The sequence below is a fragment of the Coregonus lavaretus genome (genome assembly GCF_964263955.1).
Source record: "Coregonus lavaretus genome assembly, contig: HAP1_SCAFFOLD_55, whole genome shotgun sequence".
Taxonomy (NCBI): domain Eukaryota; kingdom Metazoa; phylum Chordata; class Actinopteri; order Salmoniformes; family Salmonidae; genus Coregonus; species Coregonus lavaretus.
Genome location: NW_028161934.1, coordinates 496,437 through 508,833, shown reverse-complemented (window position 1 = coordinate 508,833; position 12,397 = coordinate 496,437). Strand labels below are relative to the sequence as shown.

The window sequence follows — 12,397 nt, the reverse complement described above, 5'->3', positions numbered from 1 at the left end:
GATTTAAAATGCACAGTACAAACAAATAAGAAATCTGAGAAAATAGGCATCAATTGTGAGTGCAGCGGAACGTTTTTTGGGACTTTACAGCAGAGGCATTAGAAGGAATCCGGTCGATATATGTTCCGTCCACACAGGCCCCTGAGCCTATGTAGGGATATGATTTGGATTATCACTGAAGGGGTGGGGCATTTTGGGATTCATTAAATGTTTGTATTGTTTATGATGGTGGTAGTGTATTTCCGCGCCCCCGGCCCCCCTTTCCCGCAATGGATATTTTTATTTGTCGTTCACTAACCGTACAGGAGGTGGCAGCAATACAAAAATAGGTCTAGTCTGCCATAAACCTTAAAGAAGAAGAAGAAGACAACAGCAAATCAGCCAAACTGTACTGTTGTAGCCGAAAACGTTTAATGTCATATAAAGAAACAATAGCTTCCGCCATGAATCGGGTAAGTCTGGTTTCAACATTATAGGTCTGCTGTGTTGTATAAAATGTATAGGTGTAGTTTTCATCATGTTTGATCCTCCACATTCCTGTGTTCGGTTTAAACGGCTGGACACAACAAAACATGACGGTAAAAACTTGTTGGGATTTTTTTTTACTTCAACAAAGTAGCCTACTACTATGTCATGTTTAGGAATCTGTGACTATGATCTAATTATCTCTCCTTTCTCGCAAAGTGTGCACATGTTCACATCCCTTCACTGATTTTGAACACATTATCAATAATTTGACCAGATGCAGGTCTAACAAAGAAATGAATGTCTTCAAAAATGGAAGGCAATCGGGAAGAGGCAAGATCAGGTGGGACCATAATAGCCAATGAGAGGGCAGATATGCGTTTTTCCACTAGTTACTACAAAGTCAAACGTCTATATCGCAGTGCTTAATTTGTATTTCGGGAGGTCCGGTAACACATAGTGAGCGCTAGAGTGGTGGTTATCCGAGGGGCTCTGAGGTACCGGAACACATTGAGAAAAAAAGTGTCAAACACAACGTAGCAGCAGACCGAGTAAACTGCTAAGTAGCCTACTATCTATGGTGGTGAAACGGACTGCACTCTCCAAGGTGCTGATTAATTCAAGGCATTTTAGATGTCACTGCAGTATGCCCACATAGTTGAGTATAGCTGCGCGGCTTACACAAGTCCGAATTTCTTATAGGCTAATTTTCTAGACATCAATGTACAGCAACATTTTTAGAAGACACTGCAGAACACCCGCCATATGCGTATCCACACATACTCAGCTGTAGGGCTTACATAACCACATTTCATATACTTTTCAAGACATCAATGTAGCAGTAGAACAAATATCACAATATCGGAATATAACTTCAAATAAAATAAATCAATGTAGGCTACATTAGAACACACATCAGAATATATAGGCCTCCTGCCTGTGTGATCAATCAATCAATTTTATTTTATATAGCCCTTCTTACATCAGCTAATATCTCGAAGTGCTGTACAGAAACCCAGCCTAAAACCCCAAACAGCTAGTAATGCAGGTGTAGAAGCACGGTGGCTAGGAAAAACTCCCTAGAAAGGCAAAACCTAGGAAGAAACCTAGAGAGGAACCAGGCTATGAGGGGTGGCCAGTCCTCTTCTGGCTGTGCCGGGTGGAGATTATAACAGAACCATGCCAAGATGTTCAAAAATGTTCATAAGTGACAAGCATGGTCAAATAATAATCAGGAATAAATCTCAGTTGGCTTTTCATAGCCGATCATTAAGAGTTTAAAACAGCAGGTCTGGGACAGGTAGGGGTTCCATAACCGCAGGCAGAACAGTTTAAACTGGAATAGCAGCAAGGCCAGGCGGACTGGGGACAGCAAGGAGTCACCACGGCCGGTAGTCCCGACGTATGGTCCTAGGGCTCAGGTCTCTCAGTTGGCTTTTCATAGCCGATCATTAAGAGTTGAAAACAGCAGGTCTGGGACAGGTAGGGGTTTCGTAGCCGCAGGCAGAACAGTTGAAACTGGAATAGCAGCAAGGCCAGGCGGACTGGGGACAGCAAGGTGTCATCATGCCCGGTAGTCCTGACGTATGGTCCTAGGGCTCAGGTTCTCAGAGAGAAAGAGAGAACGAGAGAATTAGAGAGAGCATACTTAAATTCACACAGGACACTGGATAAGACAGGAGAAGTACTCCAGGTATAACCAACTAACCCCAGCCCCCCGACACATAAACTACTGCAGCATAAATACTGGAGGCTGAGACAGGAGCGGTCCGGAGACACTGTGGCCCCATCCGAAGAAACCCCCGGACAGGGCCAAACAGGAAGGATATAACCCCACCCACTCCGCCAAAGCACAGCCCCCGCACCACTAGAGGGATATCCCCAACCACCAACTTACAATCCTGAGACAAGGCCGAGTATAGCCCACAGAGGTCTCCACCACAGCACAAACCAAGGGGGGGGCGCCAACCCAGACAGGAAGATCACGTCAGTAACTCAACCCACTCAAGTGACGCACCCCTCCCAGGGACGGCATGAAAGAGCACCAGCAAGCCAGTGACTCAGCCCCTGCAACAGGGTTAGAGGCAGAGAACCCCAGTGGAGAGGGGAACCGGCCTGGCAGAGACAGCAAGGGCTGTTCGTTGCTCCAGCCTTTCCGTTCACCTTCACACTCCTGGGCCAGACTACACTCAATCATATGACCTACTGAAGAGATAAGTCTTCAGTAAAGACTTAAAGGTTGAGACCGAGTCTGCGTCTCTCACATGGGTAGGCAGACTGTTCCATAAAAATGGAGATCTATAGGAGAAAGCCCTACCTCCCGCTGTTTGCTTAGAAATTCTAGGGACAATTAGGAGGCCTGCGTCTTGTGACCGTAGCGTACGTATTGGTATGTACGGCAGGACCAACTCGGAAAGATAGGTAGGAGCAAGCCCATGTAACGCTTTATAGGTTAACAGTAAAACCTTGAAATCAGCCCTTGCCTTAACAGGAAGCCAGTGTAGGGAAGCTAGCACTGGAGTAATATGATCAAATTTCTTGGTTCTAGTCAGGATTCTAGCAGCCGTATTTAGCACTAACTGAAGTTTATTTAGTGCTTTATCCGGGTAGCCGGAAAATAGAGCATTGCAGTAGTCTAACCTAGAAGTAACAAATGCATGGATTAATTTTTCTGCATCATTTTTGGACAGAAAATTTCTGATTTTTGCAATGTTACGTAGATGGAAAAAAGCTGTCCTTGAAACAGTCTTGATATGTTCGTCAAAAGAGAGATCAGGGTCAAGAGTAACGCCTAGGTCCTTCACAGTTTTATTTGAGACGACTTTACAACCATCAAGATGAATTGTCAGATTTAACAGAAGATCTCTTTGTTTCTTGGGACCTAGAACAAGCATCTCTGTTTTGTCCGAGTTTAAAAGTAAAAAGTTTTCAGCCATCCACTTCCTTATGTCTGAAACACAGGCTTCTAGCGAGGGCAATTTTGGGGCTTCACCATGCTTCATTGAAATGTACAGCTGTGTGTCATCCGCATAGCAGTGAAAGTTAACATTATGTTTTCGAATAACATCCCCAAGAGGTAAAATATATAGTGAAAACAATAGTGGTCCTAAAACGGAACCTTGAGGAACACCGAAATGTACAGTTGATTTGTCGGAGGACAGACCATTCACAGAGACAAACTGATATCTTTCCGACAGGTAGGATCTAAACCAGGCCAGAACTTGTCCGTGTAGACCAATTTGGGTTTCCAGTCTCTCCAAAAGAATGTGGTGATCGATGGTGTCAAAGGCAGCACTAAGGTCTAGTAGCACGAGGACAGATGCAGAGCCTCGGTCTGACGCCATTAAAAGGTCATTTACCACCTTCACAAGTGCAGTCTCAGTGCTATGATGGGGTCTAAAACCAGACTGAAGCATTTCGTATACATTGTTTGTCTTCAGAAAGGCAGTGAGTTGCTGCGCAACAGCTTTTTCTAAAATTTTTGAGAGGAATGGAAGATTCGATATAGGCCGATAGTTTTTTATATTTTCCGGGTCAAGGTTTGGCTTTTTCAAGAGAGGCTTTATCACTGCCACTTTTAGTGAGCTTGGTACACATCCGGTGGATAGAGAGCTGTTTATTATGTTCAACATAGGAGGGCCAAGCACAGGAAGCAGCTCCTTCAGCAGTTTAGTAGGAATAGGATCCAGTATGCAGCTTGAAGGTTTAGAGGCCATGATTATTTTCATCATTGTGTCAAGAGATATAGTACTAAAACACTTAAGTGTCTCTCCCGATCCCAGGCCCTCGCAGAGCTGTGCAGATCCAGGACAGCTAAGCCCTGGAGGAATACGCAGATTCAAAGAGGAGTCCGTAATTTGCTTTCTAATGGTCATGATCTTTTCCTCAAAGAAGTTCATGAATTTATCACTGCTGAAGTGAAAGCCATCCTCTCTTGGGGAATGCTGCTTTTTAGTTAGCTTTGCAACAGTATCAAAAAGAAATTTTGGATTGTTCTTATTTTCCTCGATTAAGTTGGAAAAGTAGGATGATCGAGCAGCAGTGAGGGCTCTTCGGTACTGCACGGTACTGTCTTTCCAAGCTAGTCGGAAGACTTCCAGTTTGGTGTGACGCCATTTCCGTTCCAATTTCCTGGAAGCTTGCTTCAAAGCTCGGGTATTTTCTGTATACCAGGGAGCTAGTTTCTTATGACAAATGTTTTTCGTTTTTAGGGGTGCAACTGCATCTAGGGTATTGCGCAAGGTTAAATTGAGTTCCTCAGTTAAGTGGTTAACTGATTTTTGTCCTCTGACGTCCTTGGGTAGGCAGAAGGAGTCTGGAAGGGCATCAATGAATTTTTGTGTTGTCTGAGAATTTATAGCACGACTTTTGATGCTCCTTGGTTGGGGTCTGAGCAGATTATTTGTTGCGATTGCAAATGTAATAAAATGGTGGTCCGATAGTCCAGGATTTTGTGGAAAAACATTAAGATCTACAACATTTATTCCATGGGACAAAACTAGGTCCAGAGTATGACTGTGGCAGTGAGTAGGTCCAGAGACATGTTGGACAAAACCCACTGAGTCGATAATGGCTCCGAAAGACTTTTGGAGTGGGTCTGTGGACTTCTCCATGTGAATATTAAAATCACCAAAAATTAGAATATGATCTGCTATGACTACAAGGTCTGATAGGAATTCAGGAAACTCAGAGAGGAACGCTGTATATGGCCCAGGAGGCCTGTAAACAGTAGCTATAAAAAGTGATTGAGTAGGCTGCATAGATTTCATGACTAGAAGCTCAAAAGATGAAAACGCCATTTTTTTTTTTGTAAATTGAAATTTGCTATCGTAAATGTTAGCAACACCTCCGCCTTTGCGGGATGCACGGGGAATATGGTCACTAGTGTAACCAGGAGGTGAGGCCTCATTTAACACAGCAAATTCATCAGGCTTAAGCCATGTTTCAGTCAGGCCAATCACATCAAGATTATGATCAGTGATTAGTTCATTGACTATGACTGCCTTTGAAGTGAGGGATCTAACATTAAGTAACCCTATTTTGAGATGTGAGGTATCACGATCTCTTTCAATAATGGCAGGAATGGAGGAGGTCTTTATCCTAATAAGATTGCTAGGGTGAACACCGCCATGTTTAGTTTTGCCCAACCTAGGTCGAGGCACAGACACAGTCTCAATGGGTATGGCTGAGCTGACTACACTGACTATGCTATTGGCAGACTCCACTAAGCTGGCAGGTTGGCTAACAGCCTGCTGCCTGGCCTGCACCCTATTTCACTGTGGGGCTAGAGGAGTTAGAGCCCTATCTATGTTGGTAGATAAGAGGAGAGCACCCCTCCAGCTAGGATGGAGTCCATCACTCCTCAGCAGGTCAGGCTTGGTCCTGTTTGTGGGTGAGTCCCAGAAAGAGGGCCAATTATCCACAAATGTTATCTTTTGGGAGGGGAAGAAAACAGTTTTCAACCAGCGATTGAGTGCTGAGACTCTGCTGTAGAGCTCGTCACTTCCCCTAACTGGGAGGGGGCCAGAGACAATTACTCGATGCCGACACATCTTTCTAGCTGATTTACACGCTGAAGCTATGTTGCACTTGGTGACCTCTGACTGTTTCATCCTAACATCGTTGGTGCCGACGTGGATAACAATATCTCTATACTCTCTACACTCGCCAGTTTTAGCTTTAGCCAGCACCATCTTTAGATTAGCCTTAACGTCGGTAGCCCTGCCCCCTGGTAAACAGTGTATGATCGCTGGGTGATTCGTTTTAAGTCTAATACTGCGGGTAATGGAGTCGCCAATGACTAGGGTTTTCAATTTGTCAGAGCTAATGGTGGGAGCCTTCGGAGTCCCAGACCCCGTAACGGGAGGAGTAGAGACTAGAGAAGACTCAGACTCAGACTCCGACTCGCTACATAATGGGGAAAACCGGTTGAAGGTTTCTGTCGGCTGAATGAGCGACACCGGTTGAGCATTCCAACAGTATTTCCCTCCAGAAGCCATGAGAAAGTTGTCCGGCTGCGGGGACTGTGCGGGGGGATTTATACTAACGTTACTGTCTGTACTTACTGGTGGCACAGACGCTGTTTCTTCCTTTCCTACACTGATATTACCCTTGCCTAACGATTGCGTCTGAAGCTGGGCTTGTAGCACAGCTATTCTCGCCGTAAGGCGAGAATTCTCCTGTATATTATGAGTACAGCGACTGCAATTAGAAGACATCATGTTAATGTTACTACTTAGCTTCGGCTGTTGAAGATGTTGATGAACCATGTCCAGATAAAGCGTCCGGAGTGAAAAAGTTGAATAAGGGAAAAAAGTTGCGATGGAAAAAAGGAAAATAACGTAAAGTTGGCAGCTAAAACGCACAGGAAAATGACTCTTCTGTCTCGGGATAAACGTCCGGGGTGAAAAAGTTTAACGAAAAAAGATGAGTGAGGACAAAACTAAAAAGTTGGTAAATTTGTTGAACACAGAGATTGATTAAACGTTTATTAAAAGTAAAACGTGAATAGTTTGGCAGGTAGCCAAGTAGCAACAAACAGCAGAGCAGCACGGAGACAATGCGGAAGCGAGACGGAAGTCGGAAGTCTCCCTCGAGATAATATGAAGCACATATTCAGATTACCTTCACAGCACAGAACAAGTTTGTAAAGAAAAAATAAAGTCCTACCTTAGTTTTCAAAACCTCCCACAATGACTCTCCCCATGTCAAGTCCATTGAACTCCTGAGAGTACATTTCTTGCTCAAAGCCATGAGCGGGCCTGTGGCTGTGACGTTTAGCCTCCTTCTAAGGCTGTTCTGAAGACTCTGGCTGTAGTGTCTATTTTTTAATTTTGAGTGTTAACTATAACCTGGGTGTCCAAGCCTTGTCTACAAGGCTTGCTGCCACCAAATATGCCTTGGTTGGAGCATGTTCAAAACCTTTCTTCTGAGGTCTCTTTGTTGTTTTACGTCTGAGGCAGAGGATGTTACTGGACATTCCATCCACTCTTTTGCTAGATTAATCCCTCCAGTCGTTTCTAGACCCAAGCTCCCTACCTTTTTGCATGTTGTAAAGCCCAACTTTGAATTATAAATGACAAGCCAGGGGTTATACGTTTGCTTGTTCTTGACCTGCAAATTGCACCTGCTCCGAGCACTTCATCGGTGGATGGACTGCCCCCCTACCCCCAGCTCCCCGTCTCCCTCTCCCGCTGAGTCTGACTCGCTACTCTGCCTACTAGCTAGTGGAGGTGCCGGTGGTGATGCTGAACTGGCGGGATTAGCAGCGCTGCTAGCTAAGGCATCGCCACCAGGAACAGTTTGCCCCTCACTCCTCTCCTCAGGCACTGACAGTTCTCTGGCTTGTTCTGGTTTCGATTGACCATCTTTCTCAAGATTTTACATTTAAATTTTTACATTTTAGTTATTTAGCAGACGCTCTTATCCAGAGCGACTTACAGGAGCAATTAGGGTTAAGTGCCTTGCTTAAGGGCACATCGACAGATTTTTTTCACCTAGTCGGCTCGGGGATTAGAACCAGCGACCTTTCGGTTACTGGCACAACGCTCTTACCCACTAAGCTACCTGCCGCCCCTGGGACTTTAAACATTTTGGGACTTTAAACATTTAATCAAACTCGATTGCCTTTTCTTATTCATTATTTTTTATTTGGCTTTCCCACGATTCAAATTCAGTAGGGAGACGACTAGCCTAGGCTACGTGACGTCAATACGTAGGGACCTCTTAACTAGCTGACCACCACTACCAAGACCTGTGTCAAGATCAGTTACTTACCCCACCGGCCCTCCCCATAACCTCTATGTACAATTAAGAGAGCAGGTCTGGAATCAGTGTGGCAGGATAGGATGATTACGCAGGAAGATCACAGCGCTTTTACATGGTCTTTCTGGGGGGCGGGAGAAATAACGAGGAGGCAACTTGACTTAACAATTAATAAATCATGCCGCAAGAGGTACCAGATCCTGGCAAATAGTTGCCAGAACAAACAAAGTCAAATCTGATTTTTATTTTATTTAGGGTTAACCATAAAGTTAGAAATGTGGTTAGGGTTAAGATCACATTTTAATAAGATCAATTGTAGAAATGGGTGTGGTTTATGACTTTGTTTGTGGTAACTAGTCACAACCAGGCACTACTCCCATACAACGTTTTTTTTTCTTCTCAAAGTTGCCAGGATGTCACGTGTCCTACTTTTACCAATACACTCCTAACAACCTAATCGTTACGAAATTTATATTTGATCAAATAAGCCAGAAGCCAGATTTTGGGCCCAGTTATCCATCTCGCTTCGCCTCTTCCTCGCTGTTTGATAGGAAATGACTGGTATAAGAAATATTGTGGAAACTAGCCCATGCCTCCACCAATCCAATGCTCTTAGATTTGTGGGCTGTAGTGAATGATTGAACATTTCAGGTAAAATGAGATTTTCAAGGGATGCACCCAAATCAATCAGAGGTTTAGACTAAATTAATCAAGTATTTGGTTTAATGTTAATCTATGTAGAATACTTCTTGCGGCCAACAGGACAAATCTAGCCCGTCCCCCTCCACCCTCCAGGAGTCCCCAGGTCGACCGCCTCCCGGTACTTTACTTCTGGTTCTGGTCGATTGCAGGAAAACACCGGGGCAGAGTGGAACAGAGAGAGGAGAAGAGGAACATGGAGATTTGATTTCATTAAGTAAGAACCATGGTGTGTGGATTAGACTACAGTCTGCATCTGTAACTATTCATTGATTCATTTATATATTGATGAAAATATTTGGTCATTCCACTCAAATTTGAGAAGTGTAACTTGGTCAAAATAAACTTTTGATTTCACCTAATTTTATTGATCTGTCATAAAGAGCACGTGTTAACTTCATAAAAAACATGTTTTCCCATTTCAAGAGGTTAAATAAAAAATAAATACTATATTAAGTGCCTATGTTGACTGTAACAGGGGACTACTGAAAACAAACACAACCCATAGTTTACATTGATAAAATAGTCCTTTAAATTAGCTGCAAATTCGCTTATGACAGGGATAATGGAAGCTAGGTTTATGCAACAGGGAGTGGCAATTGAATGCAATTTTCTCAAAAAAATGTAATTGTTAAAATATTTCTACCATGTTAATTTATGGGTAAAAGGGGTCACTTGCTCAGTTTTTCACCACAAAACACCAGAGAATTGACAAAAAGAGTAGAACCAGCTCACCTGCTTTTACTCTATGATTTGACTATTAGATATTTAATCTTTTGCAAAACAAAATAAGGAATAGTTTCACCATATTAAAACTAGAGTTCAGTTCATGTAACAGGGTTGAACTTAAAATGAGGGATAGATGTAAATTAATCACTAATCACATGAAATACATAATCTTCAGAAATGACTGTCAAAGCAACCAAATAACTAGGGCTTTACATGCACACTAGTCATTTCCTATTAAACTGATTATGGCAGTAGGCTGAGTATGGCATTAGTCATGTAAACACCTTACTCTGCTTATCTTAATTGGCGTGAGGTCATAACCGAAGTAAGCAGACACCTTTAAAAACACCTGGTTTTCTGAGCAATCTTTAGAATTGTAAACACTTTAATCAGAGTTATAGTGGTGTATTTAATCTGTACATGTGCTAGCACAAGCGGCACAAGCTTCCTTCTTTTGATCGAGTGCAGTGAGTTCAGAAAAACTGAAAGTATGCAGCTTAGAAATAGTTTTCACAAACTTTATTTGTCCGAACTCAGAATTAAATATGCTTAAAAAAAATAACATGGTCGCTGTGGTAGAACGTTTATTTTGATTCGCAATTTTCTGCATTTATCAAAGTCTCATCAGGTAGCCTGATTTCAGATGTGTCCATGTAAACAGGATTATTAGGGAAATTCTTCTTCTTTCAAAGCATGTCAGCGTTTAAATCAAACTCCTGTACTAATTGACTATTCCCAATAATCATATTATCCTGTGCATGTAACCGTACTCAATGAAGGTAAAACTTTGAGAAAGTATTGTATTAGGTGGGTAACATTTTTGTAGAAGTTAAACAGGTTTGACTGAGGGACCTGTCAAAATGCTGAATTGTGTCACTTTAGCAAGTCTTTATTCATATTAAAAATCGGATTAATCGAATTCGCCATGTGTTCTTTATTAAAGGGCACTTTATTTAATATATCAGAATTTTAAGTTCAATATGGGTGCACAATTTCTACTGAAAGAATATCAAAGGGACGCAAAATGTATTCATTTCGTGGAACGACCCATCTTTTTATGGACCCAAAATCTATCTTTTCAATGTCTTTGTTTCACAGGGGACAGCCCTAATCGTTGCCCTCTCAGTGGGAGGGGCTTTTCATCTGGGGAGCCTCAACAACATCATGATGCTGAAAAGACAGAAAAGAGTCTCTCCAGATCAGAACACCTCAAGAAACACCAGCCGAGAGGTATAGGAAAGAATCCTCATCATTGCTGCTCTGACTGTGGGAAGAGTTTTGCTAAACAGAAGGAATTGATAATTCACCAGCGGAGTCACATCAAAGAGAAACTTTACTACTGCTCTCAGTGTGGGAAGAGTTTTGCTGCATCTAAAACCTTAACATCTCATCAGAGACTTCATACAGGGGAGAGGCCTTACCCCTGCTTTGATTGTGGGAAATGTTTCAATCAATTAGGAGCCCTGACTAAACACCAACACATACACACAGGAGAGAGGCCTTATAGCTGTGATCAGTGTGGGAAAAGCTTCAAGGAGACAGGAACTCTGACTAGACACCAACGCATACACACAGGCGAGAAGCCTTATAGCTGTGATCAGTGTGGGAAGAGATTTGCTCTATCCGGACACCTGACTAGACACCAGCGCATACACACAGGAGAGAAGCCTTATAGCTGTGATCAGTGTGAGAAGAGCTTTGCTCTTTCCGGAAACCTGACTAGACACCAACGTATACACACAGGATTGAAGCCTTATAGCTGTGATCAGTGTGGGAAGAGCTTCATGGAGTCAGGAACTCTGACTAGACACCAACGGATACACACAGGAGAGAAGCCTTATAGCTGTGATCAGTGTGGGAAGAGCTTCACGGAGTCAGGAATTTTGACTTCACACCAGCGCATACACACAGGAGAGAAGCCTTATAGCTGTGATCAGTGTGGGAAGAGTTTTGCTAGAGATTCCATCCTGACTGCACACCAACGCATACACACAGGAGAGAAGCCTTATAGCTGTGATCAGTGTGGGGAGAGTTTTGCCCGAGATTCCACCCTGACTGCACACCAACGCATACACACAGGAGAGAAGCCTTACAGCTGTGACCAGTGTGGGAAGAGTTTTGCTCGATATTCCACCCTGACTGCACACCAACGCATACACACAGGAGAGAAACCTTATAGTTGTGATCAGTGTGGAAAGAGCTTTGCTCGAGATATCACCCTGACTACACACCAGCTCACACACACTGGAGAGAAACCTTACTCCTGTCTATGTGGAAAGAGCTTTGCTCATTCAGGGTCACTGATAAAACACCAGAAAGCACAAACATGTAATATTTTATCTCCCTCCTCTCCTGCTCTGGTTCCAGATCCCTAAATAAAGTTTCAATAGAAAACATATTGTAAAGATTCATCGATCTCCCATTCTCTAAAAGTGTACTAAGTCTGATTTCCATGGTAACCTGTTAGCATAATATGCAGCTCTGGATCCAAATGTATCAAGCGTCTCAGAGTAGGATTGCTGTGTGTTGTGGGGTGGGGGATGTTGAGGTTGGTGGGGGTTTTCAAAGCTGTATCTTTTTTCATTAACTCCTATTATAAATTAAATAATGTAGAATAATGTTTCAACAATAGTAAGTGTATATTCATGTGTGAGGGAAATGGTGTTGTCTGAAGAGAGAGCCTTGAAATGTACATCTTGTCTCATACAATCATTGGTTCCTGTAGGTGCTGGGTAAAGAT

At 43.0% G+C, this 12,397-nt stretch overlaps 1 long non-coding RNA gene across 1 annotated transcript; it reads left to right on the top strand.

Moving 5' to 3' along the window:
• The first annotated feature begins 365 nt into the window (after positions 1 to 365).
• LOC311119827 lies at positions 366 to 10,844 on the top strand. The gene is made up of 3 exons (XR_014612021.1): positions 366 to 452; positions 8,992 to 9,145; positions 10,756 to 10,844. It is a non-coding gene; the product is annotated as an uncharacterized lncRNA (long non-coding RNA).
• The last annotated feature ends 1,553 nt before the right edge of the window (positions 10,845 to 12,397 follow it).